The sequence below is a fragment of the Trachemys scripta genome, chromosome 2 (assembly GCF_013100865.1).
Source record: "Trachemys scripta elegans isolate TJP31775 chromosome 2, CAS_Tse_1.0, whole genome shotgun sequence".
Lineage (NCBI taxonomy): Eukaryota > Metazoa > Chordata > Testudines > Emydidae > Trachemys > Trachemys scripta.
The window spans coordinates 114,875,286-114,900,531 of record NC_048299.1 but is presented as its reverse complement, the minus strand read 5'-3'; the positions used below and the strand labels follow the sequence as shown (position 1 = coordinate 114,900,531).

General features: G+C 43.5%; 1 protein-coding gene across 1 annotated transcript in view; it reads left to right on the top strand.

Moving 5' to 3' along the window:
- Positions 1–25,246, top strand: part of GABBR2 (gamma-aminobutyric acid type B receptor subunit 2) — an 835,193-nt gene that overhangs the window by 596,559 nt on the left and 213,388 nt on the right. The gene's annotated exons all lie outside the window — the stretch shown is intronic.

Below are 25,246 nucleotides of genomic sequence, written 5' to 3'. Positions count from 1 at the left end.
TTTCAGTAAGAACACATTCAAGACATCTGCGGAGAGGTCATTGCTTAGATTGCATTATTATTGCAGATGTTCAGGAATTATATTCCCTGTATCTATATATTTTTCTCACTTGTAAGACCACCCCACCCCACCACCACACACACACTAATTGCTCCTATTTTGATGTAATTCCTGGAAAGGTCATGTTGAAGATTGTAATTGTCTGGAGACAACAGCATAATACCACTTTGTGATATTGTTCCTAGAATTAGAACATTTTGAAAGTAAAAGGAATGACGGCATGAAATCACATAAAGTTAATGAAATACCCTATCTATATGCACATCAGCCCGTACCTTCACATGGCATACTACGTACTTCCAACATGGAGATTGGAGATGTCAATTAATCCAGAATTGATTTTGTGGTCATCAATATTTGGTTATCAGTGAGAAAAACAATATTTTTATCACCAGTACTGCTTACTATCTGCAAAAATAAGTTTGTCATTCTATTCTATACTATAACATTTTATTCCATTATTTCTATATTGCACCAGCATTTTTGGAAAGGGGTTTAGGTTTATTTTGGGGGTGACTTATTTGCGTTGGGTTTTCTTAGGCAAATACATTTTTAAAACATATGTGTAGCGGGGTGGTTACTCAGCTCCTGAAATAAGAGGAGTGAGAACAGCTGGGGAAGGCTAGGAGGGGAAGCAGCCACAGCTGTGGCCTACTCAATTAGGGCCCTGCTGGCCCTGATAAGAGAGCTGTGGGCGAAAAGCTGGAGGAGTCTCCCTCCAGCCCTAGAGGGAGAAGGGCTAGCTGCCTGAGGCTACGTCTACATTACGGGGATCGATTTCAGATACGCAAATTCAGCTACGGGAATAGCGTAGCTGAATTCGACGTATCTGATCCGACTTACCCCGCTGTGAGGACAGCGGCAAATCAACCGCCGCGGCTCCCCCGTTGACGGCGCTTACTCCTACCTGGGCTGGTGGAGTACGTGCGTCAATTTGGGGATCGATTATCGCGTCCCGACAAGATGTGATAAATCGATCCCCGAGAGATTGATTTCTACCCGCCGATCTGGGCGGGTAGTGAAGACAAGCCCTGAGAGGAAGGTACCTGAACCAGAGCAGTGCTGGGGAATAGGACAAGGGAGCTGGGGACCTCCAGCCTGGTAAACCCTCAGGCTGCAGGCCTTGATGACGGCCTATGAAGCTGTATCTCTGCAGCCCCGGTATGAAGAGGTAGTGGGGCTGCAGAGATACAGCTTGGGAATAGGCAGAGGTAGCAGGTCCTCACCCTTTGCCAATGATAAGTGGCCATTACAGACTGCAGTCTGCGCCCGTGAGTGGGGGCTAGATGATGACTGGCGGTAGCCACTGAGGCAAGGTGGATTTAGAGGGTTGGGGGTTCTCCTTGGTGGGGAAACCCAGAGTGTGGGGGTACTGCTGGGGCAGAAACCTGAGGTAAAAGGCACCAGGGTCCAGGAGGGACACAGGGCCAGCGGCAAGCGAGACACTGGCCTGCAGAGGGTGCTCCTTATGCTGGAAAAGAGCTAATTCCCAGATGACCAGCAGGAGTGCCACACCGGTGAGTCTTCGACCTCGCTGCAAAATGCCATAGCAGTGTCTCCTAAACAGTGTCCAAGGGACACTCCAAGGGGTGCAAAATTGTTCACCAGTGTTTGAGGTTTGTTTTTTTCCAAAGTTAGTCTCTAGTTGTTATGGTTGTGGTGAAGAACTTAAAAGTGTGATTGAAATGATGTGATGTGGTGATATCTGCCTGAATTTGCAGAGAGCCTGAAACAATAGGTCTCTGTCACTGTTGAGTAATAATATTGTAAACCTGAAAAGTAATGTTTAGGCCAGTTTTAAATAATAACTTGTATTTGAGCAATACTTAACATCCTATATAAATGTATATATTATCAGTTCATAAAGTATAAATTTAAGGATCTGTTTTTAAAATATAATTTCATTTCATTTAATTAAAATCCTAATAGGAGTAGGCCTTTAACAATACAAGCTGGAACTGAAACAGGACATAATTGGCTTAATATTTTCTGAAGGTCTCAGCTTTCAAATTTTTGGAAATTCTGTGCTAAAGGAAATATAAATAACACTTATTATTGCTTTCTGCAATGGAGTCTTCCTTAGATTGTGAGCTTTTGGGAATAGGGATCACCCTTTTTAACTGTTTGTTTGGAAAGTGCCAATGATGTAGTAGGTACTTCTGGAAATTATTGCTGAATGTAACTTGTGGTCTAGCATAACTTTATGAAAAGTGGTCCCAAACAATTAACATGTACTCTAAAGCTTTTCACTGTCTTGCTTATTTCACAAAATGTAGTTTTAGTAGGATTTTCTCCCCCAGAAAGTAGGCTCAGAATAAGTAAATATCACTTTAGCCAAAGAAAACGGTATTGTTGTGAGTCCGCCTGTAAGTGCTGGTATAACTACCAAGGTTTCAGGCATCGTTCGGTTTCAGGCATCGTTCAGTTCCAGGCGTACAAAGGGTTTGTATCACATAAATACATACTTTATTATGAAATGAGAATGATAACTGATGTCATTCATTTCAGTGGGTATTTGTGCCTTTGATCCTTTTGACCTCTGCCCTGAGTTCATGTCCTAGCACAGCAGGCAGTAACAGAGATTATGTGTACAAACTAATAACTCACAGACATTAGTGATGTTAGAGAGAGAGTTTTCCTTCCTCTAGGGAAAAGATTAGTAAATCATCTACAATTCAGTTTGTGTAATTCAGTCCCAGTTAACATAAGCAGGTGGTGGCTCTTGGACACCAACAGCTGCAGCCTCTCTCACTCTGTTTCTCTTGCCTTAAAGAAGCAGAGTACAGGAAAAGATCAGAAAAGTGACTTTGAAAAAGGTAATTATGGGTCAAGTATAAGTCTGGGGATGGGCGACAGGGGATGGATCACTTGATTACCAGTTCTGTTCCTTCCCTTTGGGGCACCTGGCACTGGCCATTGTCAGAAGACAAGATTCTGGGTCAGCCCAATGGTCCATCTAGCCCAGTATCCTGTTCTTCTGTTGTATCACCTTCTGTTAATCAAACTCTTTCTGTCTGATCACTTATTGTTTCCATGATTTGTTCCTACTTCATAAAGCATTTATGGGCCAGCCTTTTGAAAAATGCATATAAAAATAGGGAGGTGTGTGTGTTAGGGTCATGGATGTGTAATCACACACAGATGCATATCCCTAATTGTTTACAGACAGACGTTGACATTGATTAACTGTTGTGGTACCTTATTGTTGCTCTCTAGTATGTTCTCTCCATGTTGTTTGTTTGTTCTATATTTTAAGTTACTAAAATGTAATTGATAACTTAAGTGGATTATATAGAAAATAATTAATGAAAACGTGACTTCTGGGCGGGCATAGAGAAATTCATTTTTTCTGTGCATCTGTTATCAGTCATTCTGCTCAGTATTTTTAGTGCCCCATGGAGCTTTAATATTAAATAGAAACGGCTAGAGTTCATGTAATTTTAAGGCTATGAAATCAATCACTCAGATCAGGAAGTCTAAACATTCTTTTCCACATTAACTCAGACACATTGCATATCCTATAAATTTCATGATATGCATTAATAATATAAAAAATAATACTGTAAACTGTTTTTAGGTTCCTTATTCTAGAGTTAAAGGGCTTGTGGAGGTACAAAGATGGTGCAAGCTCCTATGGGAAATTGAGGCTCTTCTAAACAAAACTAAAAAAAGTTCCAATTAGAACTGAGGTCAGTCTTGGAAAGAACCCACAACACCTATTCTTTCATCTTCAAACTTCTTTTTCTTCTCATTTCAAAGAATCTTTACAGACAGGCAGAGCATTAGAGCGTCACCATTCATTCCTGTCCATGGTTTGTTCCTCTATTAAGCCCAGCCTAGTCATGTCCTTGTGTATAATGTCATGCCATCTGATCTGTGGTTGGTCTCTAGGTCTGACTGGCCTTGGTTACCTTTGCATTATTTTCTTTGGCATGCTGTCATCTGTATGTTTGCTACAGTGTCCCCATTATTGTAATCTTTTTGATTGCAGCCAATCCCATACCCTGATTTCACATCCTACTCTCCTAACTTCTTCCTTTCTCTTAAAATCCTACTTTACATCTGCTGCCTTCCAAAGAACTGTCATATCTACTGCCTCCAGGCATCTGATGTTTGTTTAATTGAATGCAGCTTCTTCCAGACCATAGATTAATGCCATTCGTACACTGGTTTGATACATTTTCACTTGTTACCAAGTGAAATATTTTTATCAGTCCATAATTTCCTCAATTTCTGTGCAGCATTGTAGCTAAATCATGGTTCTTTTAACCTCATCCTTGATGGAACCACAGGCACAGATCAAGCTTCCTAGGTACATGTAAGACATTACTTGTTCTGTGACTTCACTGCTGCTGTTTTCAACACTTTACTTATTGTCCCTTTTCCAAGATGCAACTACTTTGTCTTCATGGCATTTGCTGTAAATCCATGCTGATTGCACCAATTTTTCAGGGTAGTGAGGAGTATCATCATTCATTCAAATGTGTCTCCCAGTTGTACTATGTCATCTGCATAAGCTAAAGAGCTTAACTCTAGAACTCACAATATCATGTCCTCCAACCCATCTACCATTCTTAATGTCCAAATTAAGAACATGATGAAAGGCAATGGTGATTCCATGCTCTCTTGTCTTATGCAAAACTTTGACTTGAATCAGTTGCTTATTTTCCCACCATTTCTTGTGGCACTGTGCTGGCTAGGTAAATGACATAGGGTGTAGAGTTTTGGTTTTGTGAAACACTAATCCATCTTTTATGGGGATATAGGACTGTATAATTTGTATGGCTCACCTTAGGAGAAAAGGAATCAATTTCCTCGGGGACAGGCTGGCTAGCGTATTCAGGCATTAAACTGCTAGCAAAAGGTGAGGGTAAAAAGAGGGAAGATATTGCCACTTAGCACAAAACTGAGATGTTGAGAACAAAATTAATCAAGTAGCCAAAGGACATAAAGAGAAGAAATTCTTCAGTTCCATACATGTCAGTGCTAGGAGCCTGGGTAACAAACAAGAAGAACTGGAATTTTTGACCTAGTTAGTATTATTGAAACCTGGGGGGATGTTTTGCACTACGGGAATGTTAAAATCAATGTATATAACCTGGCAAAAGGGGCCGGGGCACTCTATCACTGGGCCAGGGAAAGGCTCCAGAAGCTCCAGTAACAGTCTCCATCAGTTCCGAGTTGCTGAACCTTTCCTTGTCACCACCCTACTGCCAAATCCTTTCACTAGCGCATGTAGCTACACACCACAGGGTGGATGCAGCCTGTTTTTTACTGCCGCATAGCTACGTGGAGGCTACACTCCGCCACAAGAGGTGTGCAGTGTATCCATAGCCTTATTTTGGTTCAACAGTGACTAATTTCACGTTAGTTTAAATCTGTTCATAATTGACTTATACTAAACCAAAATAAGCCTGGTTTAAACTAAAAGTATCTTGGGTTTTGCACCTGATTAACTAAATCTGCTAAAACCAGTACCCTTAGGTAAAGTGGTGCAATTCTGTGCATACAAAATGCCTTACAGTATTGCCCTCAGTAGGTTCACTGGCAGTAAGCCAGGTGTTAATGTGGCTCACTTCCACAGCATGTGTTTGTAACCCTTCTGCCAGGTGGAGCCAGCATCAACAAGGGCCAGGTTCATTATCCAGGAGTTCCTTTTCAACAATACAACACAAAACCGGCTCGAGACCCCACCCAGTTACCTGGGACAATTACACACCACCCCGTGGGTGCCTCTACAAGGCAATACTTCCCCTCTTGCAAGCACAGACTCTGAGTGCAGCAAAACCTTTTAATAAAAGGAGGGAAGTAACTCAGCATTAATTTGAGAAAACACAGCAACTAGGGTTCATAAACATAAACCATGAGCAAAAGACCCACCCCCAAGTAAGTTGGGCAGTGTCCTTCTCCCCCCCCCCCCGCCTCCCAGGTTCTTAAGTCCAGCAACCCAAAAGTCCCTTTAACGTGCCCGTTCCTTCTCTGCACCCCACTCACAGTTGCTGTCCTTGGCTAGTACAGCCCCAGAGTTCAGAGGTTCATCCACAGAGTCCATGTTCCACCCCGTGGGGGGGCGGAGGGCAGGAAGGAGGCACCTTACACACTTCGGCACTCACTCATCGCCCCAACGGCCGATTGCCACGCCTCTCTGTGGGGCTCTGCTCTGGCCCTCTCCACCAGCCTCCCTGCTGGCTGCTTGCTGCACCTCTCTACCAGCCACCCGCTGGCCACTCACCATCATGTCTTCAGGGCACCGCACTTAACACAGCTCTTAGTGATTTCAGCTGTTAGTGGGAGAACTTCACTGCTGGTGCACACTGGGCAGTCTCTTGCAATAAAGACACTGTCCCAAAGTAGGTCTAATACTTAGATCTAGGTATCAGTGATTTCAGCTCTGCAGCATGTAATAAGACTCAGTTGAATCTAAACTAGCTCTTTTATTATACTATGAAGAGAAGGGTCAAATGGTGTCTAGGACCCTTAAAGAACACCCACACCACCAGGTACAAGTACCTATCTCCACCCTCTCTCTCCCTCAACACATTGGGCTTTGGAACCCATGTCCCCTGCCTTGTGAGTGCCCTTCATTTGAGGGTGAGTCTCTCCAGTGGGGTATGCCAGGTACAGTTCTGCTGCCCTCAGTTCACACAACAAGGATAACAACACTTTACTACTCCTACCCCAATAACAAGGAGACTGGGGATCCAACGCCAGCCACAAGTAGGGTGACCAGATAGCAACTGTAAAAAACCAGGACAGGGAGTGAGGGGTAGTAGGCGCCTATATAAGAAAAAATCCCAAAAAATGGAGCTGTCCCTTTAAAAACAGGACATCTGGTCACCCTAGCCACAACTGATCATTTGGGCAAGCAATCCCATCATACTGAGCACCTAGGCAGGGTGGGCGTTTTCATGCAAACAAGATCAGCTCTTGAAGTCTTTTCCCACAGCTCACCACTAGATGTCAGGGGAGAGCTCATTCAGACTCTGCTTACATCTTTGTTATTCCTTTGTTATTCCTATCATCTCAGTGGACCAGACACACAATTTGTACCAACAGCTGACTCTATATCTTCATGTAAGGCTATCCCTTAGTCTAGTATTCATTTTGTGAGCCACTAAGAGAGACCCTCTAGACCTCTCTCCTCCACAGTGGATGAACTTGACTAAGAATGCAATTCTGGAAGGCAGTGGGTCAAGGCAGTAGTACAGGGTTATTAATGACACACAGATAATGGTCTATTAGTGGACCTGAAATGAGGGTGATCATTTGCCTTCCTTCATTTTCAGCACAGGTTCAACAATGACTTAGTCTGGATTCATTCCATATGTGACCATTTTCATCTCCAGTGAAAAGTCTTTGTTTCTTCACCATTTTGCGGAAACATTTATGCATCTTATAGAATAGTGTGTAGTTGAGTCTGGGCGTTGCAACATTGTGTACTAAACACATATTTTATCATTAATTTGGACATTTTAATTCGTGAGAAAAATGCCACTTTCACTATTATATTCCTTAAATACTTTTGCGCCATCCCAATCTCCACATCTACAGTTTTTCTTCACCTGTTTCTAATGTTTCTCTTTTCATCCTATTTCTAATTAGTAGGTAGCTCTTCTACCTCTGCTTGGCCAGTATACCTGTTTGGTTCATTGTAGTTTCCAGGATCTGTTCAGACACCAGAAATTATTGGTTTATTTTTTAAAAGTAGATGATATTATGATTGAGCTCACCGCTCACTTTAAATTGAGACAGACATGATATTCATGGATCAAAAGTGCTAAGTAATAAATCTGGATGACTGAAAAACACATAAAACCAGTCACTTTAAACTATGGTTCACTTTTTCATTTCTCTCCTTTCTTTTCTGTTCACACTTTTCAGTATCTATAAACATTTTGTGGATGACTAATCTCACATGCCCAATTACAGAATTCATTACCTGTTAGGTTCACTCCCTCTGGGGCACCTGGCATTTGCCACTGTTGGTAGACAGGATACTGGGCTGGATGGACCTATGGTCTGACCCAGTAAGGCCATTCTTATGTTCTAATTCCTTCCTTAGAAAATGGCATATTCCAAGAGAATTATTATTTGATTTTGGTGTCCATTAACAATTGACACAATGCAAGTAAATAAAAGAACAATTTCTTGTACTACAGATCAATAAAGGTACAACTTCAGTAAGGTACATCAGCAGTTCCCCACCTTTAATTCATTGTCTGTAAACTTTTGGAAACAACTCTATTTATGACTAATCTTTTTTTCCCCCAACTGTTCACTGTAACCAAAAAGGTAGTTCTATTAAATCCCTCTTCCAGCTCACTTCCACCTCACCCTGCATGTCTACTCTGCTATATATAGGATGGCTGCTATTAAATATTTATTGCTAGGTATTATTATTATCTGGTGTTATCATACAGTGGTCGCTAAAATACAACAGATGCATCTCTCGGCTTGGAATAATAATGTGTATCTCAGAAACTATTATATAGTACCTGTGAATAAACTGACTTTTTAATGGTAATTGCTGTAGTCTTAGGACTAGCTTTTAGTTACATCTGTGCAATCTCTTTGAGCCAAATTTTGCAGTGATTTACGATGTTTGCAGTGCCACTGAAATCATATTGGTCAGTATTTGAGGTCAGAATTTGGCCCTAAGTGTGTGCAAGTTGCAACACATGCTGGATCATAAAAGCAAGATTTTGTAGAGTCAGAAATCTTGGATCAAATTATACCCAGGGTTTACCTGCTGTTTCACTGATGGCATTTGGCTTGCATAGAGATATATGTTTCAGCAGAAAATTAGACCTTGTACTTCAATGACTATTTCCTATGTGTGGCAGTACATTTACAGCGCCACTTTTGAAGTGGCAGTAGTTGGAGCTTTTCACAAGTTGCATGGGTCAAGTTTTGGAGAGCCCTGAAAGCTCTGGGGAGCAGCCAAGGATAGTTAAAGGGGGATCATTATGATAATCTAGTCTAACTTCATTAAAAACCTTCCTTCTACCTGGGCTTCACCACCACACACTGCCATAAGGAATAGTAAATAATCTGACACAAATTAATGCAGAAGAAAAAAATAAATTGAAAAATATGGGAGTATTTTAGGGTAATAATTGGTGAAGCAGTTTTATAATTCTGATGTGTGTGTTCAGGTGGAAATGATTATGCAGATTCAAAACTTTCTTCAATCAGATCACATTCATCTCTCTCTCTTATATGTGTTTATGTGTATATATATATATACTCTTTAAATTATGCTTGTTGGGCTATTCAGTCGGCTAACAGCTGGATTAGAGAGAACTATTTCAAATGTACATTATGAAATGAAGCATGTAATTGGCTGAAGTAGATTCTGGGGGTGTTCAGCCTAACACAGGTCAGGGCTTGTTAGTCAATTTGTTCTCTAAATATCATTACACCCATCTGTTTCCCCTACTATTTTTTAAATACATTTAATTTCTTTCCTTCCAATTTGAAATATTACAGACTGTGGGAGCCAAATGTCTCCTAAAATCTGTAGCTTGCTTTCAAAACCAGCCATTGTAGATCTCAGCAGGCAGTCAGCCAACCAGCAGGTGAAATGGAGAACTCTCACTCTCAGCTGCTACTGCCTGCTGGCTACTGGCAGCCTTTCCGACGAGGGTGAAAATAAAGGGCCCAAGCCTTCTTCCATTAAAGTCAGTTGCAAACCTCTCATTAGTTTCAGTGGGAGCTGGACCAGGCCCAAAGTAAAAGTAAATATTAAAGAAGAGAATATATTTTAAAAAGAAATCTTTACCTTATTTTTTCCTGATTTCACATCAGTTTCCAGGGAAACAGAAGACATGAGAACTGGAAGCCAGCAGCTGAAATTGACTCAGCTGGTGGCTAGTTCTGTTTCTGTTTCCATGGGAACCGATATGAAATTGGCAAAAATAAAAACAGGGCAGGGTCGGTTCCAAGATGGCAGGATGAACGGCTCCTTTCTCAGCTACTCAGTTGAAATGAGAGTTTTGCTGGTGTTCAATGCTTTGAGCATTCCTTTTTTGGTTCTGGCTCCATTGTTCACTTCAGCTGCTTGACTCTACTTTCTAAATAATAGGAACTCCCGTACTAGATCAGACCCATAGTCTCCAATAGTGGCCAGCACCAGATGTCTTCCAAGGAAGTTGCAAGTTACCCTGCCATGGATAGCTATGAGATAATCTGTCCACTGTGAAAAATTCCATCTTTAATAATTGGAGATTGGTTTAAATCCTGAAACATGAGGTTTTATATCTCTTAAAAACTCTTTTTTTTAAAGCATTAACTCTTATAACTCTGAATATTCTTGTTATCCTTGTACATATCCAATGCATCTTTGAATCTTGCTGTCTGTTTGGCTTCCCTGATATCCTGTGGCAATTAATTCTACAGGTGAATAAGGCATTATGTGAAAAGGTATTTTTTTTCATCAGTTTTGAATTTGCTGCCTTTTAGTTTCATTGAGTGTCCCCTTGTTCTTGTGTCATAACACAAGAAAAACAGAAGCTCCCAGGCAAACCTTCTCTGTACCATTCATTATTTAGCACACTTTTACCATGGCTTCCTCTTTTTTTGGTCTCCTTTCTAAGGTAAACAATCCCACACTTTTAAATATCTCTTCACATGAGATTTTCCCCCCATGCTTCTAATCATTCTTGTTGCCTTTCTCTGAACCTTCTCAAATTTTGCAATATCCTTTTTGAGATGGGGTGACACAGTATCCTAGATGAGGGCAAACCATTGATCTGTATAATGGCATTCAGTATTGGCAGGCTATATTGCAGGATAAGAGAACCTTCCTATCAGCCTCTTTTGAAGCTGCCAAATTCTGCCCCAAGAAGCTATCCATGGTCATAAACCACTTAATCAATCCTGAGCGTCGGCATCTTGCATCAGAACCGAACACATAAGTAACATGATCGCAAATATTCTGGAAGGCTCCAAACAGCCTGGATCAACTGTACTTATACCCAGCAACCAATACGTCACTTGAATTCCCAGAGTTCAGTGCGTTCATTCACTAAGAAGTTCTGGACACCATAAAGGAGTCTCAACCCAAGGCTTGTGAAGCCTTCCTGGCTGGTGAATGAAAGTCATAAGCAACTGGTGCCACTGATGACCAAAGTAGCCAATTTCTCTTTCTGGGAAGGAATCGTCCCTTCCCCCATCAAACACCAATAGTTTAACCAACACTGAATAAACCCACCCTAAATACATGGTTTTAGCCAACTACTGCCTAGTATTAAACTTAAAGACACAAGATGGGTGAGGTGATATCTTTTATTAGACCAAATTCTGTTTGTGAAAGAGACAAGCTTTCAAGCTCCACAGAGCTCTTCTTCAAGTCTGGGAAACTTTCCATTCCTGAGCAAGCTCATAGAGAAGCTAACCCAGGGCCAATATCAAGCTTATCTAATTGAAGCTAAGGTCCGAGGCCCAGCACAATCTGGATTCAAACCAAGACATGGAACTGAAACTGCTTTAGGAGCACTGGTGGATCATCTCCCGCTGTCGATGGATAGAGGACAGACATCCGTTGTCATCCTCCCTGACCTTAACCATAAGATACTGCTAGTCTCGCCAGAGAGAGGTAGCATGGGTCCAGAGTAATACACTAAATAGTTTGAGTCCTTCCTGGAGGGACAAACCGAAGGAGTAGTAATGGGAAAACTGCACCTCCCCTACCAGACCTCTCATTTGTCGAGTCCCACAATTCTCTCTGGTCCTATTCAACATATACAGGCAGCCACTAGGTGAATGGTCAGATGACATGGACTCAGACCCAAGCAATATGCAGATAACACACGGCTCTACCTAACCTTCGAGCCCTTCATATGACCACCAAGGTAGCCTATGCTTAGATGAAATCAGCTCTTTGATGAACAGCAGCTGGTTGAAGTTGAACCCAAGCAAGACAGGTTATGCTGGTGGTCAGAGAAAACCATTCTGAAGAGTTTGCAGCCATGGTGCCATCTCTTTGGTTGAAGGTGCACATCCACATTCCATCAGTTTGAGAGGCAACACGTGGGGGTGGGCATATAGGATCACAAGCCTCCCCACCCTGATTTCTGCCAGGGCTTATATGACCTGCCCTGAACCCTGGTGCATACCACCAGAACCTTTAAATTGTACCCCCCACCCCGCACACACACACACACACACATTATTAATAGTTACGTGTTGTCTGTGGTCAAGTCAGTCCTTAGTTTAGGAGTTCTCTTTGGTTCCTCGCCGATGCTGAGCTCTCACATAGCAGCCTCTGCAAGTAACACTTCTGAACATCTCTGGTAGGCTAGAAGACTCAGTCCCTTCCTGGCATCAATAACCTTTCAGCTGGACTATAGCCATGCAATATACCTGGGCATGAAGACTTCAGCACTTAGGAAACTCAGACTGTTCTGCAGCATTCTGCAGTAGCTGATCTCCTCAGCAACATATACTTGTCCTCCACACTCTGGCTTTCCATAGACTACTGAATTGTGTTCAAAGTTTGGTCCTTCTCTTCAAGGTGCACAATGGCATGGGTTCATGGTATCTAGAAGATCACCTAAAGCTGTGGGATGAAGACCGTGGTTGACAACTTTACTCTTACTCATGATGGAACTCTCTATAATAATGGTAAAGCTCATCTGTGCAGGAGACAGAAATTTCTTGGAGCTGGTCCGAGATCAGAATGAACTCCCTCAGGAACTGAAGACCATTATAAACCTCACCATCTTTCACATATTGCAACTGCAAGGCTTATTTCTTTGACCTTGTCTTCTCTGACATAAACATAGCTCTGTGTGTGTGTGTGTATTTATTATCTAAAACTAAAAAAAAAAAAACCACTCCATTGCGCGCATACGTCCTTCCCTAGGGAGAGGATGAGAGAATAAAGATATGACATATGTTAGTCCCATTGCTTAATGCACTTCTGGAAGGTGCTCATATACTATGGTGATGAATGCAGCATAAGAATCTATATAGGACAGAAATCCAAAATAGAAGTCAGACTGCTGTAAGTCCTGGATCACCCTTATAGCCTTTAACATTTCCAACCCTTCAATTCTCTGCTTAGTATCTGTTTTTCATGAGAGATTGTACATTTTTGAAAGTAGCTCAGCCACTTCTTTCTTTAGCTTCTTCAGAACTCCTGGATGATACATGTGGCCCTGGTGATTTATTGCTTTTTAATTTGGCAGTTTATTCCAGGGCTTCTTATTCACACCTTAATCTCTGTATAGTACCTCATATTTGTTACCAGAAAAGAGCAGATCTGGGGTAGGTATCTCCCCAACATCCTCTGTGGTAATGATTTCAAAATGGTCACCTGGTTTCTCAGTAATGTTTCCTTTTAGCCTAGGTGATCCACTTGATCCACTGATACTTTATGATATACTTCAAGAATTTCTTGTTGTGTTTGATATCTTCAGCTATTTGCTCTTTTAGTCCTCCCAATTTCCCTTTTATACGTTGCCTGCTGTAATTTTAATAACCTTTTTTATTAGTTTTGCCATGGTTAGGATTATGGGATTTCAGTGTGGCTCAAATAACCTCTTGAACTTTGCCATTTAGCCTTATGCATTTACTTCTTTCTTTCCTAGTTCCTTTTTTGTTCAGCAGTACCCAGGCTTCTGAGACAATACTATTGCTTCTTTAAGTAGCATTCATGACACATCTATAGATTTTACTTCCTTTACTTTTGACTTTGGGGCCTGTTTGACTAGCATCCTCATTTTATTAAAATCTTCTTTTTTACATTTTAGTGTAAATTGTCAGTTTTTGCTATCATTCCTGCTTCTTGAATCAACTCATGCATATTACTTAAGGCTAAATTGAGAACAGCCTCTTCTCTTGTATGCTAGAACTAGCTTTTCTATTGTTTCTCCAAACTTTCATTGCTTCTCTATGACCAGTTTATATACATAATTAATATAGCTGAAGACCCGCATTATTAACATTTTGTTAGACTCTGCTGTTCCTTTGGTCTCTGATACCAAAGAATTCTGATGCTTTGCTGCTGGGCTCAGTAACTGTAACTACAATTAAGGGAGTCCTTTTATTTCCTTTCATTGAACTTTTTCTGAATTTTATTTTATGTACACTTCTCCAAGAGGAAATAGAGAAAATGCACTGAAAATGGTTCTCTGATTTTCTGACTGGCTACAGCATAGATTACAGCAGGGATTGTCTACCAGATGAGTATAGTCGGAGCATGCCTGGGGGTGTGAAGTGAGTGGCCTAAGAGCTGACTGTATATGGTGTCTACTTGCTGGACACTCTCCCATGGCAGGAGAATCTTGAGCTAAGGGGATGTGGTTAGACCTTGCCCCCTTTGTGCCCTCTGAGCGATACAAATAAAAGTAGAGCAGAGGTCATGTCCCATAGAGTCTTAGTGTATGAATAGGAAATGGTTTACTAGCTGAATTTTCTATCCTCTATAAGACCAGTGCATTATCACCTAACTTCATGAGATAGATGGGAGAAGAATTTATAGCTACCATGCTTGCCAGAGCTGAGCCCTGGAACCTCTGGACTTGCCCCATCAGTTATGAAAGTTAAAAAAATGCTTGAGAACTGGCACCTAATTGCTTGAGCCCCAGCACCTCTTTCATTACAAATGAAACACTGGTGATTTCACATGTTTAGCCTACCTGGAGGTGCTTTCTCTTCAGCTCTATGTTTGTAGAATCATAGAATATCAGGGTTGAAAAGGGTCTCAGGAGGTCATCTAGTCTAACCCCCTGCTCAAAGCAGGACCACTCCCCAGACAGATTTTAGCCCCAGATCCCTAAATGGCCCCTTTAAGGATTGAACTCTCAACCCTAGGTTTAGCAAGCCAATGCTTAAACCACTGAGCTATTTCCCCCCATCTTGGCTCTAGGTATGTCTCTTTGTTGCCTTCGGACCCTTATTTATCTCTCAAGTGTGTCCATTCATTAAAATTTGTAAAGTCCTTTGGGAGTGCAAAGTGTCATTATTCCTGTCATGTGTACTAGTATAGAAAAACAGAGAGCCTATTAAGAGCACTGCAGAGACACCTTCAGGATGAGTAGCAACAAAGGACAGCAGAATGAACAAACCCACAGGAAGATTCCTTCCTTGCAGAAGGAATATTGTTACAATGGGGTGGGCATGGAGTGAGGTGGAAAAGAGTGACAACAGGGAAGGAGAAAGAGTGATCATTTTGATCTGTCTATTTTGCTAATTTTAAATTTTATTTCAGTTAAGTTTTAATTAATTTTAAATCAAGTAATAATTATCCAAAACTGTTAAAGTGACCATTATCACTCTCTGACAAGTCGTTTCCACCATAACCAGTAGCTGAGGATCATTTAATATACATAATTATCCAAGCAGTGCTTCATTACTGCAGAAAACTTACCATACAGATTTCCTAGAAAATGCTTATATGCTACCATGATGGGTGCTATAGAAAGCCCTAAAATAGATACTGTAGACAAATTAGTGTGATATAGTAAAATATCAAATAAGCTGCAGAATGGAATTGCCTATTACAGAATCTAATGGCACTTGCACAGAAATAGGCCTTATGATGCCTCAAAATCCTATGTGTCCATGCTACATATGGATCATCTAGTCTAGCAGCTTTTTGCTACATAGCTGAACTGGGAGTGGTATAGAGCTGTATTTTCTCAGCAGGATCACCAAGAGTCAGCAGAAACGCACATCCCTGTGTTTCATTGGCAACAGCAGCCATGAACCATGGTTCCACAATATGCTAGGGTTACCATATTTCGAGCCTCCAAAAGGAGGACACTCCACCGGACCCCGGACCCACCCCCAGCTCCGCCCACGCCCACGCCCCAACTCCGCCCCTTCCTCAAAGTCCCCGCCCCAACTCCGCCCCCTCCCCTGCTTCCGCGAACATTTGATTCGCGGGAAGCCTGAAGCAGGTAAGGGGGAGTGTGGGGGGAGGAGGAGCGGCCCAGGCTGCCCCCCCCGGCGTTTCCAGCCTGGGCCGGCCCCCGGCCGAGCACCCCCCGCCGGCCCCCGGACCCCCGGCCGAGCATCCCCCGGCCCGCTCAGCACCCCCCAGCCCCGCCGGCCCCCCGGCCCGCTCAGCACCCCCCGGCCCGGACCCCGGCTGAGCACCCCCCGGCCCCGCCTCCGGACCCCACTTCTCCTACCTGGGCTCCAGCTGAGCTGCTCCCCCCCTCTCAGAATGTAAGAGCCAAGCTGCTGGCTTCGGGCAGCCCTCCCCTGCCTCAGGACCCAGAGCTGGCTGGGCACGTCCCTTCCCCGGCTCCAGCTGAGCTGCTTGGCTCCTCCCACTCAGACTTACAGAGCCGAGCTGCCGGAGCCAGCGTTACCGGCTTCGGGCAGCCCCCCCCTGCCTCCGGACCTTGCACCACGGGAGCAGCTCAGCTGGAACCGGGTAGGAGAAGTGCCTGGCTGAGGGCTCGGGGTCCGGAGGCAGGGGGGGACTGCCCGAAGCCAGTAGCGCTGGCTCGGGCAACTTGGCTCTGTAAATCTGAGAGAGTGGAGCAGAGCCCCAGCAGGCGAGGAAGTGCCGGCCATTTTCCCGGACATGTGTGGCTTTTCGGCAATTCCCCCCGGACGGGGGTTTGATTGCTGAAAAGCCGGACATGTCCGGGAAAAACCGGACGTATGGTAACCCTACAATATGCAAAGAACAGAGTTAGTCTTTTCATCCTACAATGAAACCAGACAAGTTCTGCTTCTTGTTAGGACTTGAATGCCTGTGCAAAGGTAGCAGAATTTGTCCTGTAGGATTGAGGGGGTGCTTTTTCATGGCAAGTCTGAATGCTGCAGAGCAAGTAACTAAGACATTTTTCAGTAGTCACTTTTGGCACCACTTGGCCTGCAATTTTTTCCCAAGTACTTTGTGTTACTTGATTTTCTGTAGGCACTACCAAGCCTGTTTCAAAGAGTGGTTTTCTTGTGGATACTGTGATAAGGCAAGTTAATTTAAGTTGCTCTAGTAGTAGGTAGATGGGACCAGTGTTAGCTCATGTTTATTTAGCACTATAGTGACTCCTGGGAAAAGAAAACTCACTAAAGGGCAGGATTTGAAATGCATTTCTTTCAAAGGTAAAATATATCTATTTAAAAACAAATAAGCGAGCCATAGCCTATGCTCCTGATTCCTACAGATACTTGAAAAAGTACCAGATGTCCAAAGTCAAACATATTCAGTGTGTACAGTGGGTATCATAGCTTCATTATACAACGGGGGGGCTGACCTACTGTGCACTGACAAAAGTGTTTTAAGGAGAGGCAAATAAACCTTTTTATTTTAAAAATCTAGATTAAAAAATGAAAAGTATTTTTGTTTATAAACCTTGAATAAATGATGCTTAATGGACTGTGCCCTAAGTTCTTTTCAGCAGCCTATGCAAAGTAACAGAATGCCTGTCGTTTCCCACTTAAAGGCCTGGCTAGCATTATCTGGATTGTGGAGTTTTTCAACCACAAATGGCAAACACAGAAAAGAGAGTGCCACCGCTATCACTGCATCTTTTTAAAAATGGTTCATTTGCCTCAAGCTTTAGGATTTAGCAGTAATGAAGATGAAAGATTGATGACTGACTGCTGACCTACTTTGAAGAAATGAAAGAGCAGGTGGCTTGCTGCTGACTATTCAAGTAAAGGACTGTACTAAATACAGAGAAATAAAAGCATGGTTAGGTAAAGCCTCTCTTAGATAACAGTCAGTTTTCCATATATCAGCACAGAATAATTCACATGTGGAAACCTCAAAAATCTTTCATTTTTGTCTGTTTAAAATAGTTAGCCTTATTTAATGTAGGAAAGTTCATGTTGTCATAAAGGTTTTCACCCTAATAATATGCCAACCCATCAGACTTCACTGTAGAAGTAGTAGGATAAACCAGAAATACTGAATTGCAGAAGTAGATTATTTAAATTATGAAAGTGTTGTGTAAATACTTTCAAAAATACATTTGGCTGAGATTCATTTTAGTTTTTGATACAAGAGATCTGTGTTCATCCAAAGTCAATATTAAAATCATTCTAGCTCTGCCTCCCTGTCTTTCTTCCTGGGGAACCAAAATATTCCACATTCACCACTTTTTGGAAGAATTTTGTCAAGAAGTAGCTGATTTATTTTTACTGTTTAATTATGAAGTAATCAAGATACAATTAGAAAATTTTAGCTTCCTGGATGTTTTACATTGCTTTTATACAGACACACAGTGTAGATAATTAAGGACATGAGGATTTCTTATTGAGGACTTAAGTAATTTCATAAAGATTTAATTTAAGAACATCATAACTGACATGCTGGAATAGACCTACATTCCATCTAATACAGTATACTATCTCTGACACCAGCCAATGCTGGCTGCTTCAGAAAATGCATACATCTTAAATAACAGTGCTTAGTTGCTAATAACAAATGATGTTTCTCCAAAGTGTTCCGTCTTCAGTTTAATGATACCCAACAGAATCAATGGAAACTAACCCCTGCCATTTGCCAAGGGTCATCTCACCCAGATATGGATCATATGATTGGGGCCAGGAAATCGATTCCAGCTTCTTGCTAGCATTCTTGTGTCTGAGACCCAACCAGTACATTATAATTATTTATAAATTCAGAGAACTCCATAGATTATATTACTGCAGATTGCCATAGGCTGCAGTTCCAACTCTCTTGAATGTATAGCAAGTAATATGATCTTGAACCTTCTTCAGGACTCTCATAAAAACACAATTGGCTCCTGCTTTCACACAATTTTGGAGGCAATAGAGGGAGAAAAAAGAGTCACCTACATGCATTGCTCTGTAATTTAAAGGGAAATTACAATACAGAAGACTGAGTTATAATCCCCCCTCCTCCAATAACTGTTTATATTTCTGTGTCTTTCACAACCTTTATTATAATTACCAAGCCCTCAGACTGCTACCTTAGAAGAAGTATTGGTCATTCACCCATTTGACAGATAAAATAATCGAGAAATTGCCCAAGGTCATTTCAAGCAAAGCTGGTACAGAACTCTGATAACTCATAATAGCTCCAATTCTCATGCACTTTGCTATATCACCTTCTGGAACAAAAAAAGCCAAATGTTGCTTGTGTATCCCACACTAACACAGTATGGCTCTTTGTCTCTCCACAGTGGCTAGACCACATACGTGGATTTATGAGTCTGTTACTGGCTAGCTGTTGTAGCACAAATGGTAGTGACTCAAGCGTTTACATCTAAAACTTCTGGATTCAGACCTGCCGATGATTCAAATGGGTGATATAACATTTGGCTATGCTGTCAGTAGCCACTTAGCAACACTCTGTTTCCTGGCCCAGTAATGGAAACCAATAATCTTGATGTCCAATTTTCAATTGCTGTCTCAGAAAGAACCGAGTGACCCTCTAGTGAAGTGTCTGTTGTGTCTTCCTTTATTGGCTTGTCCATAGAGAGTAACATATAGGTGAAATAATGAAATCTATGCTGTGACTCTGAAGGTAGCATGTTCAAACCTTGTTAATGATCCATGGGTGGGGGAAATGAGATATATGTGAGTTTGAGGACCTTGGAGTAATTGTTGGAATGTTTATAAAACATTGCATTTAGAAGCACATTTGGATTTATTTTAGTATTTGTATTACTATTATACTTTAGTTTTTTGTTAATAGGAGCTGACCCTTTAAGAATAGTACAGGGCACTTCTTTTAAGTGTGTGGTTTCAGAGCAGCATGTAGGAGATTTTGTCTTTGCATCAAGAAGGTGGAAAAATCCTCTCAGTGGAAGGCTAAAATCCTCCCCAAAATGGCTAAAATTTGACTAAATCAACTTATCTTTCTAGTAAACAAGCCTGTTCTTTAAGGTATTTTAGGAGAGTGGATTCTTCAGGGTGTTACTAATGCACTACCAAGCTTTCACTTATAGGCCACCAGTTTGAAACCACCCCAGCTCAGTAAATGTAAAAAGTCATTCCCATCTAATGGATGTTTCATAGAATAGAATAATAGAATATCAGGGTTGGAAGGGACCTCAGGAGGTCATCTAGTCCAACCCCCTGCTCAAAGCAGGACTAGTCCCCAACTAAATCATCCCAGCCAAGGCTTTATCAAACCTGACCTTAAAAACCTCTAAGGAAGGAGATTCCACCACATGCCTAGGTAACCCATTCCACTGCTTCACCCCCTCCTAGTGAAAACATTTTTCCTAATATCCAACCTAAACATCCCCCACTGTAACTGGAGACCATTACTCCTTTTTCTGTCATCTGGTACCACTGAGAACAGTCTAGATCCATCTTCTTTGGAACCCCCTTTCAGGTAGTTGAAAGCAGCTATCAAATCCCCCCTCATTCTTCTCTTCTGCAGACTAAATAATCCCAATTCCCTCAGCCTCTCCTCATAAGTCATACGCTCCAGCCCCCTAATCATTTTTGTTGCCCTCTGCTGGACTCCTTCCAATTTTTCCACATCCTGTGCCCAAAAACTGGACACAGTACTCCAGATGAGGCCTCACCAATGCCGAATAGAGGGGAATGATCACGTCCCTCAATCTGCTGGCAATGCTCCTATTTATACAGCCCAGAATGCCGTTAGCCTCCTTGTCATTTTGCTAGCCTCTATCTGAGATAAATTTGGTGGGTTGCAGTTCGATGCCACAGGCTCACCATCGTGCTTTGCAATGTCTGGACTAGGGCCCACGCCCAGGTATTTAGGCACCTAACTCCCATTTGCAATCAAGTAGCTTATGACCATCTTATCCTGTGAAACATTGTTATTATTGAATTAAGTTTTATCCTATCTAGTATAACTGCACCAGTAGCTGCTATTCATGTAAATGTCTGCTTAAAATGTCCTGAGGTGCTTTTTACAGTGTTGTTGTAGCCATGTTGGTCCCAGGATATTAGAGAGACAAAGTGGATGAGGTAATATCTTTTATTGGACCAATTTCTGTTGATGAGAGACAAACCTGATCTACCCAGAAAGCTGCACCAATTTAACTAAATATGTGTTTTTAAAATGATTTGCTCAAACCTGTGCAACTTTGTTTGGTGGTACACTACGGGATTAATCCGAATTTAGATAATTCGGATTTGAGAAACAGGTTGTATAAAGTCGAAATGAGTGCGGCCACACTAGCACAGTAATTCGGTGGTGTGCGTCCAAGTACCGGGGCTAGCGTCGATTTCTGCACCGTTGCACTGTGGGTAGCAATTCCATAGCTATCCCATAGTTCCCGCAGTCTCCCGCGCCCATTGGGATTGTGGGTTAAGATCCCAGTGCCTGATGGGACAAAAAACATCGTCGCAGGTGGTTCTGGGTACAGCCTCACTTCCTCCCTCCCTCCCTCCCTGCATGAAAGCAACGGACGGCAGACAACCATTTTCGCGCCTTTTTTCCTGGGTGGGTGAACACTGCAGACTCCATACCACGGCAAGCATGGAGCCCGCTGAGGTCAAGACAGCACTCATGAATATTGTAAACACCTCGCGCGTTCTCGTGGAGTTTATGCTCAGCCAGGACCAGAAAAACGAGGAGAGGAGGCAGTGGCGGCGGCAGCGCAGCGACAAGCATGATGAGGACATGGACACGGACACGGACACAGAATTCAGTGAAACCACAGGCCCCGGTGCTTTGGAGATCATGTTGTTAATGGGGCAGATTCTATCCATGGAACGCCGATTCTGGGCAAGGGAAACAAGCACAGACTGGTGGGACCGCATAGTGTTGCAGGTCTGGGACGATTCCCAGTGGCTGCGGAACTTTCGCATGCGTAAGGGCACTTTCATGGAACTTTGTGACTTGCTGTCCCCTGCCCTGAAACGCCAGAATACCAAGATGAGAGCAGCCCTCACAGTTGAGAAGCGCGTGGCGATAGCCCTGTGGAAGCTTGCAACGCCAGACAGCTACCGGTCAGTCGGGAATCAATTTGGAGTGGGCAAATCTACTGTGGGGGCTGCTGTGATGCAAGTAGCCAAAGCAATCACTCAGGTGCTGCTACGAAAGTTAGTGACTCTGGGAAATGTGCAGGCTATAGTGGATGGTTTTGCTGCAATGGGATTCCCTAACTGTGGTGGGGCAATAGACGGAACCCATATCCCTATCTTGGCACCGGAGCACCAAGCCACCGAGTACATAAACCGCAAGGGGTACTTTTCAATGGTGCTGCAAGCACTTGTGGATCACAAGGGACGTTTCACCAACATCAACGCGGGCTGGGCGGGAAGGGTTCATGACGCTCGTGTCTTCAGGAACACTACTCTGTTTAAAGGGCTGCAGCAAGGGACTTACTTTCCGGACCAGAAAATAACCGTTGGGGATGTTGAAATGCCCATAGTTATTCTTGGGGACCCAGCCTACCCCTTAATGCCATGGCTTATGAAGCCATACACAGGCAGCCTGGACAGGAGTCAGGAGCTGTTTAACTACAGGCTAAGCAAGTGCAGAATGGTGGTAGAATGTGCATTTGGCCGTTTAAAAGGTCGCTGGTGTTCATTATTGACTCGCTCTGACCTCAGCCAAAGAAATCTCCCCATTGTTATTTCTGCTTGCTGTGTGCTCCACAATCTCTGTGAAAGTAAGGGGGAGACCTTTATGGCGGGGTGGGAGGCTGAGGCAAATCGCCTGGCTGCTGATTACGCGCAGCCAGACACCAGGGCGATTAGAAGATCACACCATGAAGCGCTGTGCATCAGAGAAGCTTTGAAAACCAGTTTCATGGCTGGCCAGGCTACCGTGTGAAATATCTGTTTGTTTCTCCTTTATGAAAACCCTCCCCCTTTACTGACTGATTTTCTGTAAGGAACCCACCCTGCCCCTTCCCCCAGCTTTCTTTCAAACCAAATAAAGTCACTATCATTTAAAAATCATTTATTCTTTATTAATAGATTAGAAAAAGAGGGAGGGAACCCGGGTGGTATTTGGGAGGAGGATTGCTGGGAAGGAAAAAGCCACAAAGAAAAGGTTAAAAAAATGACAGCCTTTTGCTTGGGCTGTCTACTGGGGTGGAATGGGAAGGTGTACGGAGCCTCCCCCCCCCGCGTTCTTACACGTCTGGGTGAGGAGGATACGGAACATGGGGAGGGGGGAGGGTGGAACAGGGGCTGAAGCGGCAGTCTGTTTTCCAGCAGCCGTTCCTGAACCTCCACCAGACGCCGGAGCAGCCCCAGCGTTGCATCCTTCATCCTCTGGTCTTCCTGCCGCCATCTCTCATCTCGATCGTCTCTCCTCTCCTCACGTTGGTCCCTCCTCTCCTCACGTTGGTCCCTCCTGTCCTCACGTTCACTGACTTCTTTCCTATACTTTGAAACTGTTTCCTTCCACTCATTCAGATGAGCTCTGTCACTCCTGCTGGATTGCATAATTTCAGAAAACATCTCGTCTCGCGTCTTCTTCTTACGACGCCTTATCTGTGATAACCTTCGGGATGGAGGAGGGAGGCTTGAGGAATTTGCAGCTGCTGTAGGGAGGGGAAAAAAGAGAGAATTGTTTTAAAAGCTACATTTTGCAGAACAATGCTTATACTCTTTCACGGTGACCAACACTGTTCACATTACATAGCACATGTGATTTCTGTGCAAGGTCGCATTTTGCCTCTTAATGCTGAGTGCCTGTGGCTTTGCTGCTAGAGATCACAGGTCTGGGCAACAGAATTCGGCTTGCATGCGGCCATGGTAAGCTTCTGCGCCGTGCTTTCCCACATACCAAGCATATCTTGTAGAGTGCTGCAGAAGCCTGGCCAATCTCAGCCAGTTGGGGGGGGGGCAGTGTGGTGGGGCTTGTCTGGGCCCCTTCAGGCAAGTAGAGTGCTGCGGTTTTTCTGTTAACATTCAGCAGCACCAGAAAACAAACTAACCCCCCCCCCTTGCCATGAATTCTCTGGGATGATCACGGTACCCCTCCCCCCACCGCGTGGCTGGTAACAGGGAAGATCCCTGCTAGCCAAACGCGAAAAACTCAGGGCCAATTTCCCATCTGCGCTTGGCTAACTGCAGGGAAGGATTTATTTTCCACCACAGGCAAACAGCCCAGTAGGAACGGCCACCTCTGTCCCCTTAATTAAGTTCCCGTATTTCAACCAGGTTACCAGGAGTGATATCACTCTCCTGAGGATTACACAACAAGATAAAGAACGGATGTTGCTTGAATGCCAGCAAACACCGGGACCATACGCTGCCAGGCTTTGTCAGGCAATGATACCAGATTACTTGCTGCAAGCATGGCGTGGTCAAGTGTCCTACCATGGAGGAGGGAATAAAGATGCACTGCCCAGAAACCTTCTGGCAAGGCTTTCGGAGTACCTCCAGGAGAGCTTCATTGAGATGTCCCTGGAGGATTTCCGCTCCATCCCCAGACACGTTAACAGACTTTTCCAGTAGCTACAGACTTTTCCAGTAGCTGAACTGACCGCGAATGCAAAGTCAGGCAAAGTAATCATTAAAAACCGTTTTCTTTTAAAACAAGTTTTATATTTTAAAAGGTAAACTCACCTGAGGTCCCTTCCATGGGGTCAGAGTCTTGGGTACTGGCTTGGGAGGCTTGGGAGGGTACTTCAGTCGGGGTGATAAAAAGATCCTGGCTGTTGGGGAGAAAGGAGTGCTGTGTGCTCTCTGCAAGCTCATCCTCCTCCTCCTCTACCCCATCGGCAGAATCCTCAGGCGTCGAGACTATCCCCGACCCAGAATCCACGATCACAGGTGGGGTAGTGGTGGCAGCCCCCCCTAGAATTGCATGCAGCTCGGCGTAGTAACGGCATGTCCGCGGCTCTGACCCGGAGCGACCGTTTGCCTCCTTTGTTTTTTGATAGGCTTGTCTGAGCTCCTTGACCTTCACGCGGCACTGCTCAGAGTCCCTATTGTGGCCTCTCTCCATCATGCCCTTGGAAATTTTTTCAAAAGTTTTTGCATTTCGTCTTTTAGAACGAAGTTCTGCAAGCACTGAATCCTCTCCCCATACAGCGATCAGATCCAGTACCTCCCTCACGGTCCATGCTGGTGCTCTTTTTCGATTATCAGCCTGCATGGTTACCTGTGCTGATGAGGTATCTGTGGTCACCTGTGCTCTCCACGCTGGGCAAACAGGAAATGAAGTTCAAATGTTCGCGGGGCTTTTCCTGTCTACCTGGCCAGTGCATCCGAGTTCAGATTGCTGTCCAGAGCGGTCACAATGATGCACTGTGGGATAGCTCCCGGAGGCCAATACCATCGAATTGCGGCCACACTAACCCTAATTCGA